This window comes from Oncorhynchus kisutch, linkage group LG20 (genome assembly GCF_002021735.2).
Source record: "Oncorhynchus kisutch isolate 150728-3 linkage group LG20, Okis_V2, whole genome shotgun sequence".
Lineage (NCBI taxonomy): Eukaryota > Metazoa > Chordata > Actinopteri > Salmoniformes > Salmonidae > Oncorhynchus > Oncorhynchus kisutch.
The window spans coordinates 30532377-30557412 of NC_034193.2; positions in this window are offsets into that span (position 1 = coordinate 30532377).

A 25036-nucleotide genomic window follows, 5' to 3' on the forward strand; every position below is an offset into this window, starting at 1 on the left:
GCAAATAAGAACTTGTTCTCAACGAGCCTACCTGTTTAAATAAAGGTGAAATAAAAAAAATAGCTGACCTAATTTGTAAATATAGAACAAAATAGTTGCCTGGTATGTTCAAATCTTGGAATGTTCTCAAACCATTACTGTCCGTGATATCGGCAGGGGTATGAATTCCACATTTGGACCATTGGTGGGATGTAAAAGGCCGCTCTCCAGATCACAAGGCATTATTGTGAAATATTGGAGTATGTGCATGCCATTTTGATTCCTAGTTACATTGTTTTAACATTTTGCGCCAAATGGAATTTGTATGAGCAATAATAGGACGAAAGCATAGTTTACATTATTTAAAGGATATATCAGTGAAGACCACCTTCTAGGGCAATAGGAGACACCATATTTCTCTCAATACTCAGCCAGGTGGCAGAAGAATCATGTCTTAATCAATTTCAGACGGAGCGAAATGCTAGCGCCTGGAAATGCAATTTAAAGTTTGGTACGGAAAGTCTTCCTACGTCTTTCCCTCTTTGTAAGTTTGTTAATTTAATCTGGGATCGCTTACCTTTCCATATACATTTTGAAACCGCACTATGAATTTGATCCCAATAGCCAGAAGGGGGTGCTATGGGAAACATTGAACTACAGAAATTCAGCCATGGTTGTATATTCATTTTGACAATAATATCTGAACTCAGGATAAGACCCAGATGCAGACAGCTAGAATTACAGATGTTTATTGACCAAACAGGGGGCAGGCAAAAGGCAGGACAAGGGTAGGCAGAGGTATGTAATCCAGGGCAGGCAGAGGTACAGTGCCTTGCGAAAGTATTCGGCCCCCTTGAACTTTGCGACCTTTTGCCACATTTCAGGCTTCAAACATAAAGATATAAAACTGTATTTTTTTGTGAAGAATCAACAAAAAGTGGGACACAATCATGAAGTGGAACGACATTTATTGGATATTTCAAACTTTTTTAACAAATCAAAAACTACAAAATTGGGCGTGCAAAATTATTCAGCCCCTTTATGCTCTCTGCGCTTTTAACGGACCTCTGAGACTATCACAGTGCAGGTGCATTTATACGGAGACTTGATTACACACAGGTGGATTGTATTCGTCATCATTAGTCATTTAGGTCAACATTGGATCATTGGATCTTCTGGAGAGAGTTTGCTGCACTGAAAGTAAAGGGGCTGAATAATTTTGCACGCCGATCCTATTAATCATATTAATTGGAGCAAATTCCCATATGTTCCAAGACAGATCAGAGATATGTGACCCGTTTCAAGAAACTAGGCGTATGTCGCACCTCACTACTTCACAGGAGGCTTTAAAAGTTTTTAAAAAAATTCAATGCATTTTTTTTTGCAGAAATTCCTTCTCAAACATGTGAACTTTCATGTGCCTTAATAACAAACTTGTATGCCATCTGTAAATACAAATGTAAAAAATTATTACGTGCCTAGTTGGTTTAGCCAAAAATAAAGGAACCTTCCCGCTAGCTATGTTTGGCTGAGATAATGGGTGGGCTGGACATGCCGAGAGATGACTTCAGATTGGTCTACCATATAGCATGCTTCTGTCTATAACATGAGCTGCTCACTATGTGTGTATAATCATGTCTAGAGCGGCTTAAAAAAATAAAAAAATTAGATATCATAAAAGAACTGAAAAAGTGTTGCTACTGCTCTCAACATTACTGCCCTGTAGTTAATAGTGCTATCGACAAAGCTCAGTTGGAAAATGTTGTGAGGGACTACTTTCTGGAGGATGCTCATGCCATGCTGATTCACTCTGAAAATTAATCAGACAGTGAGAAAATCCATGATTTAGGCTTAAAACATTTTTTAAAACCAGATTGTAGTCTTCTGATGACAATGGTGGGGAAGAAACGGTGTCATTGTCACGGAATACGTTTTTTTGAAATCAGTGGAATGGCCGAGGAAAGCCGAGGAAAGCAAAGAGATGATTGACAAATGCGCAGAGAGTCCAAAAAGAGAACACAGAAAGAATGCTGTTGCTGTCCGGATTACATCTTCAAATTAAGGTCAACCAATGCATCCATGAGAGAGGGAGAAGTGTTTATCCATGTATATGTTTAAGAGTCTAGCTGCATTTTCAGATATATGTTTCTCATTTAGTCAGAAATTAGTCCGAAATTGTCAGAAATTCATTGCAAGTTAATGAAAGCGTCCTGTTAGCTAGCTAACATTAGCTGGCTGGCTCGCTAGCTTACATTACGTGTTTGATCTGTATAGTAATATTATGGTTCATTGTTTTGCTAGCTAGCTAGCTACATGCCTTAACAAAATACTCCACTATGCAAGTGACCATTTTACTGTACCGTTTACACCTTCTGTATCCTGTGCATGTGACAAATAAACCCCGATTTTATTTGATATAGTGTGTTTACCAGAGACAGTAATGTGAAGAACAACATAACCTGCACCAAAGTCAGATTAAGATATAGGCCAAGGACTAGATAAAGTTTATTTATACTACTACTTTTGATACTACTTTCACCATTTTTAGTCTTGAAATCTTTGGTTGTTTACTACACTGAGAATCCTTAACCTTTTCACATGTCAGTTCCAAATATCTAGAATGGTCCACCCCAGTGTGAATTGTTTCAACTTGTAAATGTCAAGGTGTGAGGTGTGATCCACCTCCTCATTAATTCACATAGAAGTAGCCCATTTCACTGTCGTGAACAATTTATGTTTGACACTTTACTAAGCCGGACAATTCATTGCAAGTTAAAACTTCTCTTTTCAAGGAGAGCACAAGCACTTTCCCAGTATTTCCACAGATCAAGAATGCAGAAATTTGCGCAGTCTTGCACAAACATTTTCCCCCTGGCAAATTTTCTGGCTTGCGCACACATTGCCTTCATTGTTGTTTTCCTTACAAATAATAACTTTGGACATGAAGTGTCTTATTTTCTGTATATCATCTTTCTACTGTAGCATACAGTATGTATGTATGGCACATAATGTATTTACAGTTATATTCACATGTTTTCAAGTACTGGTGACAAATCATGCATTCCGATTATTGCATAGATTATACACTTTTTTAAAGGTTGTACTGCTATTTGTCATCTATGTGTAGTGCCATGTTTGTTGACAATATACTATTCTGGGTATTACGGCCGACAAAATGTCATGAGTACCACAGCCCTAACCAAAACAACCAGAAACAGGATGTTAGCAAACCTTGAATGCTTTGTTAAATGTTGGTCTCCACTGTATGTGGAGTGGTGAACACATGTGGACATTTAATATGCGTTTTTAATGAGGGGATCCCTTGTATGTTGATTTAACATAATGCATTTTCTGGTAGATGAACAGTTTGCTCAACCAATGAGAAGTCACAAAAAGGTTTCCTCTCAGCGAATCGGGTCGCTGGAAAGACATCAAAGGGAGTTGGAACTTGGAGAGAAGGGAGAAGGAAGCATTCCTTAACAAAATGAGATGACAGAAGTAAAATGGTGAAAATGGATGCTGAGTTTGAATCAAGCAGCACGTCAAGCAAAGTTGGTGAAGATGAATGTCCTGAATAGACAACAATAGTGTCAACACCTGGAACAAAAAGGAAATTAAGTAAAATTGGAGTGGAGGATACTTCTATAAATTATGAATTTCTTCTTGTTGGGATGCGTTTGTTGAGTAGGGATGCATATGTGGGAAACCCGTTTGAGGTGTCGAAAATTGTGAAGTATGCGCTGGAAAAAGTGGAATGTCAGATTGACCAGGAGGGGTCTTATTTTGATTCATTGCATTTCTGAAGAATAGAGGAAGACTGCAACAGAAGTTCAGTGATTTGAACTTAGAAGTAAAGCATTCGTCAAAGGAGTTATCTCAGAGTTGATGACGGATGTTCAGGTTGAATACCTGAAGAGAATTCCTGGTGTTGTTGGTGCCAGGCATCTGAACCGCTGGATGAATGGAAAAAAGAAGAAAGTCTATAGGTCCTGTTGTTTTTTGGTAAAGAGTATCTACGCATGTGAAGCTTGGTTATGTAAGATACGCTGTAACAGCTTTCGGTCCCAAACCACTGCAGTGTAAGAACTGTAAAGTATTTGGCCGTTTCAAGTGTGTGCAATTGGCCCCAGTATAATGAAGAATGGTGTATATGCAACAGTGTTGCTTCCGTCCCTCTCCTCGCCCCAAACTGGGCTCGAACCAGCCACCCTCGAAGCGTCGTTACCATCGCTCCACAAAAGCTGCGGCCCTTGCAGAGCAAGGGGAACAACTACTTCAAGGTCTCAGAGCGAGTGACTTCACCAATTGAAACGTTATTAGCGCGCACCCCGATAACTAGCGAGCCATTTCACATCGGTTACACTCACCCCCCTTTTGACCTCCTCATTTTCCGTAGCAACCAGTGATCCGGGTCATGGCACCAATGTAACAGTGTTGCTTCCGTCCCTCTCCTCACCCCTACCTTGGCTCGAACCAGAGACCTTCTACACATATAAACAACTGACACCCACGAAGCATCGTTACCCATCGCTCCACAAAAGCCGCAGCCCTTGCAGAGCAAGGAGAACAACTACTTCAAGGTCTCAGAGCGAGTGACGTCACCAATAGAAACGCTATTAGCGCGCACCCCTTTAACTAGCTAGCCATTTCACATTGGTTACATATGGGGTGGCAGCTTAGCCTAGTGGTTAGAGCGTTGGACTAGTAACCGGAAGGTTGTGAGTTCAAACCCCCGAGCTGACAAGGTACAAATCTGTCGTTCTTCCCCTGAACAGGCAGTTAACCCACTGTTCCCAGGCCGTCATTGAAAATAAGAATGTGTTCTTAACTGACTTGCCTGGTTAAATAAAGGTTAAAAAAATATAGTAAAAAAAGGACGAAAGAGTTGCAATTGTTGTGGGGAATATGATCCCGAGTTACTGGAGTGCCTTGTAAGGGTGAAGGAGATTGAGGTGTCAAAAGTTAAAGCGACCAATCAAATTTCCTATGCGGAGGCATTTAAAAGAATTGAGAAAACAAGTGATGCTAGTGAAGATATGGTAGTGGATGAACCACAGCCTGTAGTAAATGTTTGCTACCAGTCAAAATATGGATTGTGTGGGTTTCATTGCTACAGTTATAAACTGTATGGCTGAAGTCTCAAAGAAGTCTAAGAAACTGAATACACAAATTGGCTTAATTATTTATTTACTAGCTAATTAAATGGTAGCACAGGATAAACATACACACTTAATAGATTAGAAACAAGTCCCCACCAGTTCCCTCCTCCCCGGTCTGTGGGTGAGAGGGGGTCTGGTTGAAGTTATTTATTGCAAAGCAGATCTGACTTATTTGGATCCTAACAGGACAGTCATGACACCCCTTAAGCCTGTGTAGGGATCAGATCTGATCAGATCTGTTTATTTTTAACAGTAGTTGTTTGATTTATTTAATTTTTGGTAGTTTAGTCAGTTTTTTGGGTAGTTTGTTACGTTTTTTGGGGAAATCGTGTTTCCATCCTGCACAGTAGGTGGTGGGATGCACATTAAATTGTGCAATCGCCAATATACCATAGAAGAAGAAGAAATTAGACAAATGTATTACAATGCGAGTTACAGAGTCAAAAACATAATTTTGAACCTATGAAAGATAGAAAATAAAATTAAAAGAGATGCTTATGAGTGTTTTACTGCAATTTAGGCTGGTCAACTTCACCTTGCAAAAGTGGTAGTGTAGTCAGCTAGCCATCGGGATCAACAGGCTGCTCCAGTGCTATGCACATGAAGAGGGAATGAGACAGCTGAGCTGCATTTGCATTAATGAGAAAATTTGCAACCAGCCGCGACTGGGAGGTCCGTGGGGCGACGCACAATTGGCCTAGCGTCGTCCGGGTTAGGGGGTTTGGCCGGTAGGGATATCCTTGTCTTATCGCACACCAGCGACTCCTGTGGCGGGCTGGGCGCGGTGTGCGCTAACCAAGGTTGCCAGGTGCATGGTGTTTCCTCCGACACATTGGTGCGGCTGGCTTCCGGGTTGGATGCGCGCTGTGTTAAGAAGCAGTGCGGCTTGGTTGGGTTGTGTTTCGGAGGACGCATGACTTTCGACCTTCGTCTCTCCCGAGCCCATTCGGGAGTTCTAGCGATGAGACAAGATTATAACTACTAATAATTGGATACCACGAAATTGGGGAGAAAAAGGTGGTAAAATTCAACCACAAAAAAAAAGAAAAAATACATATATATATATATAAAATAAAAAAGATCAACTTTGCCAGTCAAAAGGAGAGGAGGGATACGGTAAAATGAATAGGACTTCGCCAGTCAGGAGGAGAGGGGCTGCATTCTCCGCCTGTCAAAAGGGAATAGGAGAGAGAGAGACCCGTGGTGCAGTCGGAATGCGCTACCGATCTTCTGACCAGTTCTACTACAGCCATCGCCATCTTGGGGGAGGCCTATGCAGTATTGAGTATAGGTACTGTAAGTTTCGCACTGCCAACCAGTGACAATTCTCCAATGTTCCAGGTTGCTGACTAAGTAAAGGGACAAAGGAAATACGGTATCATTTACATAGTTTATTAGTGATGGAACATTACTGAAATAAGTGGTTTGAGTTAAAAGAAAAGACTGATGAATGTGACATTCTGGTGTAGCTGTTATGTACATGTTGATCACTAAGTTTAAAGGGTGATGTTGAACTATTTGTGCTGAAAGGGAAGTCATTGATAATGTATTCAGGTGACCAGAAAGTCTATTTTTCGTATTGAGAGAAAAGTGAAAAGACTATTCAGAAACAAAACAAACTTTATATTTATACTAAGCATTTTCTTTATTGTGGAAAACTTGATAATCGAAAGTAAATATAAACAGAGGTTTCATAAGCACCATTGAGTTGATGTATAATACTTGCCCTGGACTAGGGGAGTCTCACCTATTCTGTAAGGTCTAGTGAAGGAGGGGGCACTAATTAGGTTGGAGGGGTTACTAGGTAGGTTTCTCAATCTTGTTGGTATACACACTATCTCACTTCAGGTTGTCACCTTGATAGCTAAAAATCCTGAAGCCTTCCTCACTACATCTAGTCACGCTATACAAAATAGGCACGGAGGCGAGTTGTGTTGGGGGCAGGGACCAAGATCCCTTTGCTGTCTCAGCCGTCCAGGGCAACAGAGATTGAGAAGGACACCTACTAGGTGAGATAACCTACCGCCCGCTACAAATAGTACATACAACTATAGTCCTGTTATACTGTAAGTCCAATAAAACCTATTTTGTGTGTGTTTCCACAAAGTGAGAGCTGTAGTTACCACTGAACTGTGCCTGGTAGTGACACAGCAAAAACTACAATCTGGCCCAATTAGTGTGCAGAGTCCATAGATCCAACCCACTGGCTCATTGTCTCCCACCTTGTCGACTACAAGATCCTCCTTCTGATTTGCAAAGCTCGTCATCACCTTGACTTAGTTGACTTATTCCTTTTCAGATCCACTGACACTTTCAAGTTTAATGTGGTGATTCTTTAGAGATTGTCCAAGTTAGGGGCATTAATGTCCTTGTCTTTCTCCCTCAGGGGGACATCTTTCTCCGTCCTGATTAGGGTGCTGCCCTGTAAAGGCGAGAGAGGTTAGAGCAACAACTAAAATAATATTGTCTCGTCAATATGATCTCCAGTAACAATTGTCTTTTAAGTTTGTCTTGTTACCTACTCTAATAATGATCAATAAATTACATGTTTGTCATTAAATAATTTGTCATTATTTCTTTATCCCAGGGTACATTGTTGAACAGAATTGTCATATACTACAGCATATCCTCTTGGCAAACACATGAATATTCAAATCTGAACATGAAAATAGATATTGCAATTTACATTAAATTGATATTACTGCAATTTAGAGTTTAAGATTGAATAAAATGTATTATCAATATGTCACCATAGTTGACACATACTCACCAACCGTAACATCAATGTCCTCTCCACCACCAACAGTGGTCCCATGAAATGTGTCTAGAACCTTAATATCTTATATTCAGAGGACAGTGCAACCATGTTCTATGTATGTTTGGTGGGACATTGATGGAATATTGTCCTAACCCATAGAAAACTGGTCACAAATGTTGTTGTAATGTTCTCATTTAATGTTACTGGAATATTAATGACATAGCTAGCTAGAGACAGCTCGCTAAGTTATAGTAGCTAGCTAACTACTTCTAAATGGCTTATTTTAGCAGTGAAAAAGATTTTGGAGGACTATAGGGAACATCAGGTATTGAATTTAAAAGTGTTATTTTGACAACATTTGCAGAATTAATCTTACAAAGTGAGTTAATATAAAACTGGTTTCTGGGTTGCTAGTTAATTACTTTTAGTTTTGAAACACCATGTTAACTGATGGGAGTTTTTGGAGCCTGTAATCAAACAAATCCGGACGCTCCAGATACTCAACTAGTCTAAAGAAGGCCAGTGTTATTGCTTCTTTAATCAGAATTGTCAGCTGTGCTAACATAATTGCAAAAGGGTTTTCTAATGATCAATTAGCCTTTTAAAATTATAAACTTGGATTAGCTGACACAACGTGTCATTGGAACACAGGAGTGGTAGTTGCTGATAATGGGCCTTTGTACACCTATGTAGATATTTCATAAAATATCAGCTGTTTCCAGCTACAATAGTCATTTACAACATTAATAATGTCTATGCTGTATTTCTGAACAATTTTATGTTATTTTAATGGACAAAAAATGTGCTTTTCTTTAAAAAACAAGGACATTTCTAAGTGACCCCAAACTTTTGAACGGTAGTGTATATCCATATAAATTATGCTTATTCATGATTTTGACTGGCTGAGGAAAGCTGCCTGCATGTCCGTCTCATCCCGACTCCCGACACGTTCTTTACTATGGGACAACTGGAGATGGAAGATGGAACAGAGTAAATAGGCATTTTAACATCATAGATTTAGCCGGTGGTAACTTGTGGAATAGACACCGGCTGGAATGGGGTTTTAACCAATCACCATTCAGGATTAGACCCACCTGTTGAATAAATTCTGTTATAAACTGAGTGGTTCAAGCCCTGAATGCTGCTTGGCTGACAGCCGTGGTATATTCTGTTAACATCTGACTACAAAGTGATCTGTTCTTGCAATTTGTCATCTATGACATTTCAGACTTAAATATGATCATTTTTCACAAAGTTGTTTGGATGTAGAACTAATTTTTCAAAGTAACTTTAGTTAAGTAAACTATATATTTTTAGTTGTTTTAGTATAGGTTATCTTCTTCCAGTGTGAAGTAATTGGTAGCTTGGTAAACTATATTTTCAGAGTAGCTTCTGATAACTTGGGCCTGTTCAGGATGTAGTGTCACAGAACATTCAGATAGAAATGTATCTTGTAGAGCAGAAATGGTTGCATGTCCGATTAAAATATGGAATTGTGTCAGGTCTATTCATTACATGTTTATCTGCAACATTCAGAGCGCTTCCCGTCCCTGAATACAGCCCTGGACTGTATGACATTGCTCTCTTGAACCACTCCCTACATCCTCTCTTTACTTTAATTTTCTCCCCTTTTTCTCTTACCTATTTTCTTTGAGAATGTATGTCCTGCTGTGTTGCCTTACACGACCATCTTCAAAGTCAAAAGCTAAAACACTTGTCAACCTTGAAGGTGAAAGGTATGACATGCACTTACAAGGTATGTAAAACACACAAAGGAGGTTATTTGATGTGCGGGGGGACGGACAGGTGTCTTGTGTCATGGGGCAGAGGGGGGTAGGGGTACACACTGCACACTGTCTGAGTCAATTTGTTCCCTCTGTTGATTGTAAATCACGCCGCTGCTAAGGGAGCACTGCAATGATGTGCGAAAGATTTTAACCTCCATGTCGCATAAGAGTAGGAGTTCACACACATACACACACACAGACACACACTAGACTACACGGGTCATTGACATTACACACATACTGACCTTCCCATTAGGCTTACTTTTCACCTCATTTCTCTCTGGTGTCCTCTCTATTACATATTTGTAGTACTAAGCATGATGACAGAATACCGAAACCCCATGGTCAAGACTAGTAAGACAAACAACCTTCAACTCAATCTCTCACCCTTAGAGAATATTATTCCCAGAACTGATCATAACAGTCTAACTTCATGGGAAGAGAACCGAACACAAAAACGGATTTAATTGCTGAGGAAAACTATTGTCCATTTGCATCACTATAGTAAAGGCCAATATTTTTGCAGCACTAAAATGGGGAAATAAGTGAAAATGATGCCCACTCCTAAATGTGTGTTTTCTTGTACAACAAAACCCTGCTGTCAAAACAATTACCAAAGAAAAACTGACCCATTTTGACCTTTGACGGGTAATAGTTTGAATGCAGATATGTTGTTCGTTGGTACGCTTTGCATTCTTTTTTAGCCACAGGCTTCGTCCCAAATGGCACCCTATTCCCTTCATAGTGCACTACTTTTGCCGAGAGCACAATGGGGGCAGGTCAAAAGTAGTGCCCTAAATGCAGAATAGGGTGCCATTTGGGACAGTCCCATAGAGATGCCTACTAGTCGTAAAGACACGAGAAGTCTGTTTTGAAAGAAAAGTTTATTAAGAGATGTATGTTTGATGTATGTATTACACCTTCACAAAAAAACATAAAGACATAAAGACTTCAGACTGTTATTGTAAAAAAAAATAACAACCTGCCCAGGGACTGCGGTTGAATTTAGCCAGCCGGCTAAAACCAGCACTTTTACTGAAACGTGTATTAATGTGCACTGTCAGTGAAAAAATAAACTCAAACTCAAACAATGACGGTGCAATTACGTGGATGGCTCAGTGTGGATTAGGGAACTTCTTACATTTCTTGCTTCGCTAATAGAAAATCCTGGGAATCTTTTCCACCACTCTTATCCTTCCTTGTAAACAAAGCTTTAGATCTTGATAAGCATTTCTTGATAAATGGGCTAAATACTATACTCCTGAGAAGATATAGGCCTGGCACTGAACTGTAGCCACGAATGGAAAGCCAATGAAGCCATGCAACGGTTGTAAAAGGACAATTTTTTTAGATGTATTTTCGTAAACCAGAAAATCATGTCTTTAACTGGTTGCAATCTGGTTTTCGGACCAGATCACAACCAAAATGTGATGTGCACTGAATCGAGAATTGTCAAAAACATTGTACTAACATCTAGGACAACTTCTTCATGACATAGACCAGTAATCAATAGAGAAATATTCTAGCACATTAAAACTCTCACATGTACTCAGGTATTTCATGGACCCAGTGGACAGAAACGGTTGCATTGACATCATGATGACGACATCTGTGTCATTATGGTCAGGTTTTAAACTGGTTGTAAAAAGGAGGCTTTTTAGCCTTTAAACTGGTTGTAATGGTTTTAGTATGTGGCCAGATAACAACCAAAATACGACATATTTTCCTGATGTCTTCATTACATCATGGAAAAAAGCATTTGGTTGTAATCTGGATATCTGATATCTGATGTATCTATAATCATAAAACATCTTTATAACCAGTACAAGACCTGAAATGATGTCCCATACCAAATATCAACCAAAACAACAAACACCGGGTTTATTTAGATTTATTTAAATCAAATAACAAATACAGATATCTGGTTCCATTCGAAATTGGATTGCAGTTTGATCATAAAATCTTTCTGTCCTAGACAGGGTGGATACTGAGGAATAATGGTGTCTCTTGCTTTTTCCATCAGGCCACTGTTTGAAATATTAGATCACAGGGCACCAGAGGGCTTTCTCTTTCTCCATCTGGTTTTAGCGGTTAACCCATTAAGGTACAGTACATCCAATATATGTTATGGGATCCTTCACTGGCTGCTCTTCCTGACATTACTTCCTTTCCGTACTGCTTTGAATATAGGAAAAAGGCTACGGACACAGCTATTCTCCACAGACTATGGAAGGGATTCAATCCAAAGTGCATTATAGACCAGCATACTATACCAGAGTTTTAAAGATTGTTTAAGCATGATTCCACGTGCACAGCAGTTGTCTTGAATGTGATTTCCGGATCATATATACTATAAATTATATTAATTATTTTTTATTTTCTGATGCTTTATTTCTTATTTAAAGTAATCACCAATAATTCTAGGCTGTGGCACTAATGGTCTGAGTGTTTCCCAAATGGCACCCTATTCCCTATATAGTGCACTACTTTTGACCAGAGCCCCATATACCACTATAGGGAATAAAGTGTCATTTAGGCACAACCAGGGTGTGAAATTAGATCTGTGTTGGTGACGATTTGAGATACATTTTGCAGCTGACTGGTCCTACCTCCATTATTGGCTCTCTTTTTTTCTGAGTGGGATAGAATAAGAGTGGTCCTCTTCCTGTAGCATGACGCAGCAGACTGATCACTGTAGAGTGAAGTGAAGACGAGAGTGGGGTGAAATCAGTGAATGTGGGTTAGGAAATGGTGAAGGCGGTGAGAATGGTGGGAGAAACATGGATTTGTGGCTGGTCAAAGTGTTCAAATTTACTGTAAATACGAAGCAATACATGTTGAGCAAGCATACTAAGCCCAACACCTGGTATAGTTTACTATTAAACTACTTTAGCTGCGCTTTTAAGTTTCTGGTCACCTCTCTACTTTGGCCCAATGCATATAAAGACCACAAATCTGTGAGCGGCATTGAAAGCTGGGTTCAAATAGTATTCTTTCAAATACTTTTAGGGTTTGATTGAGTGCCAGGTGGGCGGAGTTTGAACTTATGGAAGTGTTCCGTTGGTCCCATTGCGGCAGGCAAATTCAATCAAGCACAGCTGAAGTACTTAATAGAAAACACTATCTGAACCCAGGTTTGTCGAGAGAGCTCCAACAAGTCTATTCTGGCACCCTTATCTGGCCCAACTCCTCACTTTACTCACTCTTCATTTCCCTAGACCATTGGTACGTCCCAAATGACACCCTATCTCCTACATAGTGGACTACTTTTGACCAGAGCCCTATGGCCTGACTTCCCCTGTGGACCACAGCCTGACACCCACACCAGCACTGGCTCCACTGGGCTGGCCCATGGCCCTGGTCCACGGGGTTGTCACTCTCATTACAACCCCCAGAGGGCCTTCACAGGGCCGCTTTGTATGGAGATGAGCCAGGGTGTGGATCTCCCTTCTTTTCACCGTTCCCCTTTGATCCGAATCCAATCCCTGCTAGCTGATATTGTAGCAGAACCCAACACTGCATTCTGCCTCAGTAGAATTACAGAATGGGAAGAAGGGAATGGGATAGGGCTGGGTGTTGGGAGTCTACCTTCACTGTGTTGTTAGTGGACAATCTGCAGTTGCTACATCCCACAGCTTCAGAAGCAAGCCAGCAAAGCAGGATGGTCCTGGTCAGTCCCTGGATGGGAGATCAGATGCTGCTGGAAGTGGTGTTGGAGGCCAAGTAGGATGCACTCTTTCCTCTGGTCTAAAATAAAATATCCCAATAACCCAGTGCAGTGATTGGGGACATTTCCCTGTGTAGGGTGCCGTCTTTCATATGGGATGTTAAAGATCCCATGGCACTTTTTGTAAGAGTAGGGATGGTAACCCCGGTGTCCTGGCTCAATTCCCAATCTGGCCCTCATACCATCACAGTTACCTAATCATCCCCAGTTTACAGGATGGCCCCCACTCAAACATCCGAAGCATCAACTTCCACCAAAAATTGACATGATGGATGAGGATGGGAGCTGTTGTGAACCGATGCTTCACGTCCACAAAGGCTTTGTCGACAGATGGAGACCATTTGAACGGTACCTTGGGAGAGGGGAGTGCCAAGAGGGGGTCCGACTGGGTGCTGTAATCCCGAATGAAACGACAGTAGAAGTTAGCAAAACCAAGAAACTGTTGCAACTGCACCCTGGACGTAGGTTGATCCACCACTGCTTTCACCTTTTCAGGATCCATCTGAACATTGCCCTCAGCAATGACATATCCCAGAAAGGTGATAGAGCGGTGGAACTCACTTCTTGGCTGCCACAAACAATTGGTTCTCCAGGAGGTGATGAAGAACCTGTCTTGACATGAAGTACATGTTCTTGGGCAGATCTGAAGAAGAAAAAAAAACAGGATGTCGTCAAAGTAATCGAAAACAAATGGTTTAGCATGTCCCCGGAGCACATCGTTGACCAAGCCTGGAAAACAGCAGGGGCGTTGGTGAGTCCAAATGGCATGACCTGGTACTCATAATGTCCACTGGCTGTGTTGAAGGCTGTCTTCCACTCATCCCCCTCGTGTATCCGAACCAGGTGGTAGGCATTCCGAAGGTCCAACTTGAAAAACATGGTGGTTCACTGGATAGGTTCAAACACCAAGGAGAGGTAGGGGATATCGGGTGTCCTTTGTGAATTTAAGTATGCTCTCTCTAATTCTCTCTTTCTCTCTTCCTTCTTTCACTCTCTCGAAGGACCTGAGCCCTAGGACCATGCCTCAGGACTACCTGGCATGATGACTACTTGCTGTCCCCAGTCCACCTGGCCGTGCTGCTGCTCCAAGTTCAACTGTTTTTCCTGCGGCTCTGGAATCCTGACCTGTTCACCGGACATGCTACCTGTCCCAGGTCTGCTGTTTTCAACTCTCTAGAGACAGCAGGAGTGGTAGAGATACTCTTAATGATCAGCTATGAAAAGCCAACTGACATTTACTCCTGAGGTGCTGACTTGCTGCACCCTCGACAACTACTGTGATTATAATTATTTGACCATGCTGGTCATTTATGAACATTTGAACATCTTGGCCATGTTCTGTTTTAATCTCCACCCGGCACAGCCAGAAGAGGACTGGCCACCCCTCATAGCCTAGTTCCTCTCTAGGTTTCTTCCTGGGTTTTTGCCTTTCTAGGGAGTTTTTCCTAGCCACCGTGCTTCTACACCTGCATTGCTTGCTGTTTGGGGTTTTAGGCTGGGTTTCTGTACAGCACTTTGAGATATCAGCTGATGTATGAAGGGCTATATAAATACATTTGATTTGATTTGATAACGATTTGTTACCGAAATGTCATTAAGTCAATGCACGGTTTGGAGGAAGGGAAGCAGCACGTGCATTACTGAACACTTCCAGTAGATCATGGTATTCACTGGGAATAGCTGAGACATCCACAGTCTTGCTAACATCCTGAGGAAGACAACTTAGGGAAAGCTGTGCTGCTTTAAGGCAGTGGGAATGGCAAAATGGGCTCCAACACAGGATGGAGCTTGTGGTCCAGTCAATCACCGGATTGTGCTTATGTAGCCAGGAAAATCCCAAAATGACTGGAATGTGGAGAGATGCAATGAGGAGGAACTGTATGGTCTCACTGTGGTTACCAAAAACCCGTAATTAAATGGACACAGTACTATGAGGGACTTCCCCTATAGAGCAGCTGTCCAGTGCCCTAGCATCCATGGGAACAGAGAGAGGCTGAGTGGGAATACCATGCTCCGAAGCAATAGTGGCATCCATAAAACTTTCCTCAGCCCCAGAGTCAATGAGCACTTGGAGAGACTTGGATTGGTCTCCCCACAGCACAAGCACAAAAAAGGGTGTGCATGTGATGGGAATTAGGCATCTCCCAGTCTGACTCACCATAGTGCTGGTACCCACTAGAGACAAGGCTTTCCTAATAGGGCAAGTAGTTATACAGACAACTGTTACTGTTCATCCTCCGTGAGCGTTCCCCAACTGATAACCTAGCTCTTACCAACTGCATAGGCTCAGGAGTATCCAACTCACCCATCGTAGATTCACGAGAGGGCTCGGGTGGCTTTGAATCTTCTCGGAATCCTCTCTTGACTTCGGAAACTTCCGGATTCCCTCGAAGATGAACGAGCCATAGCGGGTGCACGAGTGTGCCCGAGACGAGACCTCTCACTCCTACATTCCCTTAGGCGTCCATTGATTTTGATGGTTAGGGCAATAAGGGAGTCGAGGTCCACCGGCAATTCCCGAGCAGCTAGCTCATCCTTTACCTGCTCAGAAAATCTGTGCAGAAAAGTATCGAAAAGAGACTCCGGATTCAAGGCACTCTCGGCGGCCAACATGCGAAAATCATGCCACACTATGGGAGTTCTGAGATAAGTCAAGCAGCTTACTGGCCTCCTTTCTCCCAGATACCGGAGACACAAAATACCTTTCTCACCTCTGCCATAAATTCCTCCAGATAATCCACAAATGGCAGATTGTTGCTCCCAAACTGCTGTAGCCCAGTAGAGCGCCTTTCCCGACATAAGCGTAATGATACACGCCATCTTTGATCGGTCTGAAGGAAACTAAGATAGCTGTAGCTCAAAAATAAGCGAGCACTGAGAAAGAAAACCACTGCAAGCCACTGATTCCTTGAAAATTGCTCCGGAGGAGGTAAGTGGGGGTTCTCGGGGAGCCGGAATAGGCTTTACAAACTCACCACAGAGAGGGAACAAATTACTGGGTGACTGGGTTTTTTCCAGGGGTGGCAGGCAGTCTCTGAGCTAACTCCTTGATTTGCTCCAGAACTTTCCGTCAAGGAACTGAGCCCTTCCAAAAGGCCCTGTAACAACTCCTCATGTCTCCTAATGGTTGCTCCCTGTAGGAAGACAACGTGGCAGAGCTGGTCCAAGTCTGCTGGGTCTGTCATGGCCAATTTGTACTATCTTGACACAAGGTGAGACCCAGATACAGGAGGCAGATGGTTGGAGTCGTACAATGTTTATTAATCCAAAAGGAGTAGGCAAGAGAATGGTCATGGGCAGGCAAAAGGTCAAAACCAGATCAGAGTCCAGGAGGTACAACGTGGCAGACAAGGCTCGTGGTCAAGGCAGGCAGAATGGTCAGGCAGGCAGGTACAGAGTCCAGAAACAGGCAACGTTCAAAACCGCAAGGACTAGAAAAAGGAGAATAGCAAAAAGCAGGACAACAGGAAAACCACTGGTTGACTTGAAAAAACCTACAAGACAAACTGGCACAGAGAGACAGGAAACACAGGGATAAATACACTGGGGAAAATCAGCGACACCTGGAGGGGATGGAGACAATCACAAGGACAGGTGAAAAAGATCAGGTTATGACAGAAAGAGTAGGTTATTTTCAGCCAGTGGATGGGAAGAGAACACCACAGGTGTGAATGATAGGCCTCTCAGAGTGTGGTGGAGGAGCTCTATGAAGGTCAAATATTGCCTTAAGTGTACAAGCACGTAAAGTATGATTTGCCCATATAAAATATACGTACGTATATCAGGTTTGTAGCTGCAAAAAGTATTTGCAAACATGTAACGTGATGTGTGAATAAATACAACATTTGCAAACATTTAAGGTATGTGATATGTGAATAAATTCAGTAAGATTTGCAAGCATGCAAATACGTACATTTGACAATGAATGCATTTACTAACCTTTGCCTTGATGACAGCTTTGCACACTCTTGGCATTCTCTCAACCAGCTTCACGTGAAATGCATATCCAACAGTCTTGAAGGAGTTCCAACATATGCTGTGCACTTGTTGGCTGCATTTCCTTCACTCTGCGGTCCAGCTCATCCCAAACCATCTCAATTGGGTTGAGGTTGGGTGATTGTGGAGGCCAGGTTATCAAATGCAGCACTACATCCTTCTCCTTGGTCAAATAGCCCTTACAAATCAAATCAAATCAAAATGTATTTGTCAAATATGCCAAATACAACAGGTCTAGATACACCTGTCTAATGTCCATTGCTCGTGTTTCTTGACCCAAGCAAGTCTCTTCTTCTTACTGGTGTCTGTGGTGGTTAATTTCTGTATTACCAAATGAGGAGAGAGACAAACTTCACACACCAGTCAGAGTTATACTTAAACTACATCTTTAATAATAAGAGCTTTGCAATAGCAATGACTTTCAACAATTCCCTTCTAATGAACCGTTGAGAGTGACAACATAATGGCTACTGAGATCTTTTATAGCAAAGATACACCCCTCTCAACCTAAATGACGAACAACAGATACATAGAATGGTCACAAGGTTAAGATTTGTATGAAAGTTATCTATAATACATAGCAGACAGCAACTGCTATATCAACAGTTTTCATTATAGAGACCAACGTCTGGTCCTCCTACTCCAAACTGGAATGGTCTCACCCTGGTACGGTATAGCACAAAAACATTACCTCATGTTATCTGGAATGCTCTTTAGGTTTTATCACCCAAAGACATCGTAAATCTCCTCTGTCAGTATTATCTCATAGAGGCCCATCCACAGTGGAACACACACACAATGGAACACTATATTCTATCGAATAAAACAACCATTATAATGCAATACAAGCTTTATAACCTAATCTTGCAATTTCCACGACATGTCCTTTGCAGAAATTCGACCATGAAGGCCTGATTCACGCAGTCTCTGAACAGATGTTGAGATCTGTTACTTGAACTCTGTGAAGCATTTATTTAGGCTGCAATTTCTAAGCTGATAACTCTAATGAACGTATCCTCTGCAGCAGAGGTAACACTGGGTCTTCCTTTCCAGTGGCGGTCCTCATGAGAGCCAGTTTCATCATAGCGCTTGATGGTTTTTACGACTGCACTTTAAGAAACGTTCAAAGTTCTTGACATTTTCCGGATTGACTGACATACATGTCTTAAAGTAATGATGGACTGTCATTTCTCTTTGCTTATTTGAGCTGTTCTTGGCATAACATGGATTTGGTATTTTACCAAATAGGGCTATCTTCTGTATACCACCCTTACTTTGTCACAACACAACTGATTGGGTCAAATGCATTAACAAGGAAAGAAATTCCACATTAACTTTTAACAAGGCACACCTGTGAATTGAAATGCATTCCAGGTGACTACCTCATGAAGCTGGTTGAGAGAATGCCAAGAGTGTGCAAAGCTGTTGTCACGTTCTGACCTTAGTTCCTTTTTTATCAAATCAAATCAAATCAAATGTATTTATATAGCCCTTCGTACATCAGCTGATATCTCAAAGTGCTGTACAGAAACCCAGCCTAAAACCCCAAACAGCAAGCAATGCAGGTGTAGAAGCACCTTATGTCTCTATTTTAGTTTGGTCAGGGTGTGAGTTGGGGCGGGCATTCTATTTTTTTGTTCTATGTGTTATAGTTCTATGTGTTTGGCCTGGTATGGTTCCCAATCATATGCAGCTGTCATTCGTTGTCTCTGATTGAGAACCATACTTAGGCAGCCTGTTTTCCCACTATGGTTTGTGGGTAGTTGTTTTCTGTGTCTGTGTTTCGAGCTGTTTCGATTTTCATTGTTTCACTTTGGTTATTTTGTATTCAGTGTTCAGTTATATTTCATTAAAATGGACACTTACAACGCTGCGTTTTGGTCTGATCTTTCCTACTCCTCATCAGATGAAGAAGATCGTTACAGCTGTCATCAGGGCAAATGGTAGCTACTTCGAAGAATCTCAAATATAAGATATTTTGATTTGTTTAACACTTTTTTGTTAACTACATGATTCTATATGTGTTAGTTATCTCATAGTTTTTATTCTACAATGTAGAAAATAGTCAAAATTAAAATTAAGAAAAAGTGTTGAATTAATAAGCGTGTCCAAACTTTTGACTGGTACTGTATATATATATTTTTTCCTTTATTATTTTCCCCTAGCCCTACCACCCTTCCCCTAATTGGAGTAAACGAATGGACAACGCTTACGTTTCTAGCTTATACATACTATATACATTTTACGGACACAGTATATTTTACAAGTTATAGTTAGTTATTTTCTGTTTGCTTTCAGCTCCAGAGAACCCCCCCCCCCATCTAGTATCAAAACAGCTTTGCGAGAAGATGTTAAGTTCCCAGTTAGCCATTGTTATGCAAATGACAGCTGAAAAGTATCAGTGGCCTAGCTTCTGGTGCAGGTCCCTCGGAGCCATTGCTCAGTGATACAAGGGTGCCGACCCACGTAGATGGAAACAGAAAAGTCTGAGCCTTTTAGAGTGCTGGTCTAGAGCCATGTCCTACCAGTCAATATACTGTAATTCAATTCATTATGATCTAAAAGTAAAAACTGACCCTAGATCAGAACTCCTACAGTACTCTAAGATGCTTTGTGAATACCGGTCCAGATAAGAAAAGGTGACCCTAGCTCCACAGGACATAAACTATTGCAGAATAATAACTGGGGACTTAAAAAGGGGGGTTGGGAGACACTGTGGCTCTGTCCAATGTCACTGATGGACAGGACCAGCCAGGAAGGAGCTTACACAACCACAGTGGTTGTGTGGCTAGCAGAGGCAGAGTTGTGCTTCGCAGATCTGAAAAAGAGGCACAACATTATTTGAATGAGAATTGAGTCCACTTGACAATTCAAACAAAATGTGGTATTCTTCATTCTGTTGATTTGTACAACTTGAGACAGATATTAAAACAGATACAAATAATGTGCATGGAGTGGTTGAAAATAAAATGTCTATAGGTAGCTAGCTCTATTCATGCTTTTCCTGAAAATGTCTATCTGATAGTATAGCTAGCTAGTTGATGTTGTTGTAAAGCAGGTTTTTCTCCTCCAAGGACGTCTGCAGATACATGACAACATGATGATGTGGCTGCAACATTTAACGGACACTAGAACAACTAGCTAGCTATATCAGATAGACATGGTCAGGAAATGCAGCTCAAATAGCAAGCCAATACAATAAATATCAATGCATTGGTTCATCATTGACATCTAGCTAGCTAATCAAGATAAAAAAAAGGTGAGATCCCTCAGATTCTATCTCTGTAGCAGTTAGCTTTCATCTCGTCTGGGCACAGAATCAGCCAGATAAAGCAACTGCACATCTAATCTTCTTCCCCATCCTCTCTTGTCTTGATTCTACAGGGAGCTAGCCTGTTCTCCTCAAAACATTATTAACAAGCTAGCTAACATTAGCCAACTTGAGCAGAGACCTCATCTTGCTACAGTGAGGGAAAAAAGTATTTGATCCCCTGCTGATCTTGTACGTTTGCCCACTGAGAAAGAAATGATCAGTCTATAATTTTAATGGTAGGTTTATTTGAACAGTGAGAGACAGAATAACAACAAAATAATCCAGAAAAATGCATGTCAAAAATGTTATAAATTGATTTGCATTTTAATGAGGGAAATAAGTATTTGACCCCCTCTCAATCAGAAAGATTTCTGTCTCCCAGGTGTCTTTTATACAGGTAACGAGATGAGATTCTGACGAAGAGGAGTAGTATGAAGGATCGGAGGACCAAAACGCAGCGTCGTAAGTGTTCATGTTTTTTAATGAATAACGAACACTGAACAAAACAATAAACGTGAAGTAAATCAAACCGAAACAGTCCCGTGGTAGCACAGACACTAACACGGAAAATAAACACCCACAACTCAAAAGTGAAACCAGGCTACCTAAGTATGATTCTCAATTGGGGACAACGATTGACAGCTGCCTCTGATTGAGAACCATACTAGGCCGAACACAGAAATCCCAAATTATAGAAAAACGAACATAGACAACCCACCCAACTCACGCCCTGACCATACTAAAACAAAGACATAACAAAGGAACTAAGATCAGAACGTGACAGAGATTAGGAGCACACTCTTATTAAAGGGAGTGCTCCTAATCTCAGCTTGTTACCTGTATAAAAGACAGCTGTCCACAGAAGCAATCAATCAATCAGATTCCAAACTCTACACCATGGCCAAGACCAAAGAGCTCTCCAAGGATGTCAGGGACAAGATTGTAGACCTACACAAGGCTGGAATGGGCTACAAAACCATCGCCAAGCAGCTTGGTGAGAAGGTGACAACAGTTGGTGCGATTGTTCGCAAATGGAAGAAACACAAAAGAACTGTCAATCTCCCTCGGCCTGGGGCTCCATGCAAGATCTCACCTCGTGGAGTTGCAATGATCATGAGAACGGTGAGGAATCAGCCCAGAACTACACAGGAGGATCTTTTCAAGGATCTAAAGGCAGCTGGGACCATAGAAAACAAGAAAACAATTGATAACACACTACGCCGTGAAGGACTGAAATCCTGCAGCGCCCGCAAGGTCCCCCTACTCAAGAAAGCACGTATACATGCCTGTCTGAAGTTTGCCAATGAACATCTGAATGATTCAGAGGACAACAGGGTGAAAGTGTTGTGGTCAGATGAGACCAAAATGGAGCTATTTGGCATCAACTCAACTCGCCGTGTTTGGAGGAGGAGGAATGCTGCCTATGACCCCAAGAACACCATCCCCACCGTCAAACATGGAGGTGGAAACATTATACTTTGGGTTTTTTTCTGCTAAGGGGACAGGACAACTTCACCGCATCAAAGGGACGATGGACGGGGCCATGTACCGTCAAATCTTGGGTGAGAACCTCCTTCCCTCAGCCAGGGCATTGAAAATGGGTCGTGGATGGGTATTCCAGCATGACAATGACCCAAAACACACAGCCAAGGCAACAAAGGACTGGCTCAAGAAGAAGCACATTAAGGTCCTGGAGTGGCCTAGCCAGTCTCCAGACCTTAATCCCATAGAAAATCTGTGGAGGGAGCTGAAGGTTCGAGTTGCCAAACGCCAGCCTCGAAACCTTAATGACTTGGAGAAGATCTGCAAAGAGGAGTGGGACAAAATCCCTCCTGAGATGTGTGCACACCTGGTGGCAAACTACAAGAAACGTCTGACCTCTGTGATTGCCAACAAGGGTTTTGCCACCAAGTACTAAGTCATGTTTTGCAGAGGGGTCAAATACTTATTTCCTTCATTAAAATGCAAATTAAGTTATAACATTTTTGACATGGGGTTTTCTGGATTTGTTTTGCTGTTATTCTTTCCCTCACTGTATCTAGCAAATCCAAGCAACTACACACCAAATAAATATACATAGAGCAAACAATTATTTTCTAAACTAGAGTTTTAACCAAATGACAAGTACATACCTAGACCGATTGCTCTGTTACACATTGTAAGAACCACTAGATACAGGCTTGCCAGAAAGCTGTAATGCTAGATAGATAACCAGCCATGAAAAGAGGCTAGCTAACTAGAGAGCATCAGATTTGTAGCTGTTATGCTATGTGGAAACACTCATTTTAATTCTTCCCTTCACCTTCCTCACCAATGCCTTGTTGTAGCGTTCAAGTTCTGTGAATATCATTTAAGCTAGCTAGTACATTCTTACAAATTTCATCCATATTAGCACAGTGGAAAGCTTGCTCCCAGACCGGAACTTTGTGAAACGTGAAAGCGCATTCGAGACTGACCTGATTGGTTGGAAGAAAAAGTAATGTCCACCAGAGCTCTGCAGCTTGCATGCAGAATTCGCCCGCTGAATCCAGTGGAGGCTGGTGGTATGAAATATTGAGGAGGATGGGAGACCCAGGGTAATAGGCACACAGCACACAGAGACACAGTGGATTAACCTGTACCTCCGCACATTGACTCGGTACTGGTACCCCCTGTATATAGCCTCGTTATTGTTATGTACATTTCTTGTGTTACTTTTTGATTGATAAAAAAAAAAAAAAAAAATGTTTATTTAGTAAATACGTTATTAAATATTTCTTGAACTGCATTGTTGATTAAGGGCTTGTAAGTAAGCATTTCACGGTAAGGTCTACACCTGTTATTCGGCGCATGTGACAAATAATTTGATTTGATGACAAAGCGTGTTTCAAAAATCGTCAAAGGGAAATTATTTTAACCTAAAGCATTTCATAAATGCATTTACAGTACAGAATTATTGGGAATTGGAATGAGAGGGCTACTTACACAGTGTTTGGAAGGGATCACAGCAGTGATTGAATGAGGGTATGAGGCATGACTTGAGGTGTTCAGAGGCTTGACTTCAGTGCAGGACAGGGGTTGAGGTGTTCATAAGCTTCAGTGCAGGACAGGCTCATCATAGGTGGATGGTGTTGGAGAAGAGCTCAACTCTTCCACTGAGGGCAGGACAGAATTGGACTGGAAAGAAAAAAAACAATAACACAATACACTACACAGTTGAACAAAAGAGTTAGTCCAAGCAAGGAGTAAAGTCATTGATCCCTAATAATGTGATTGTGTTTGTGCAGGTGATTGACTCTACATACTGTAATGAAAGAAAATTGATAGGGGTACTCAGTGCTTGGAGGGGAAACATTCAATGTGCCAGTAGATGAGCGGGCACATGATACGTGGCTTCAGTTCATGTCAGGAGAGAGTTGACAATTGGAGTGGAGTGGTCATCACCTCTTAACCTGGGAACAGGAGGGAACTTAGCAGTAAATACAAATAGCAGATATATTCCATTACAGCAGCGCCATGATAGGTTTGGACAACAAGTTTCTCCATAAAGTTTAACTAAGACACCTCAGAATTCACAAAGTCAAACATTTGACACATCAAAGTAGCCCAAGAAACGTGCCTGAATGAAGCCCTGATCATCCACATACCGGACGATAACTGACAACTGTATGTCTCAGAGTGGAGGGGCAATTAATTCCCTGTGATGACCAGAGTTTTTCTTTATTTCTTCTTTATTTTTATTTCACCTTTATTTAACCAGGAAGGCTAGTTGAGAACAAGTTCTCATTTGCAACTGCGACCTGGCCAAGATAAAGCATAGCAGTGTGAACAGACAACACAGAGTTACACATGGAGTAAACAATTAACAAGTCAATAACACAGTAGAAAAAAGAGAGTCTATATACATTGTGTGGAAAAGGCATGAGAAGGTAGGCGAATAATTACAATTTTGCAGATTAACACTGGAGTGATAAATGATCAGATGGTCATGTACAGGTAGAGATATTGGTGTGCAAAAGAGCAGATAAGTAAATAAATAAAAACAGTATGGGATGAGGTAGGTAAAAATGGGTGGGCTATTTACCGATAGACTATATACAGCTGCAGCGATCGGTTAGCTGCTCAGATAGCAGATGTTTGAAGTTGGTGAGGGAGATAACCTGATAACCTAACCAGGAAGACGTTGGACCCTATAGGGTATGACAATGATTAATCAGTAGACTTAAAGGGGGGTACCCAGACACAGACAACAACTGATAGACAATAAAACTCACAAGGCTGAGCTTGCTTTATGTATGTTTGCATCATGTAGGCCTATGCAACTGTGGGCCTAATTAA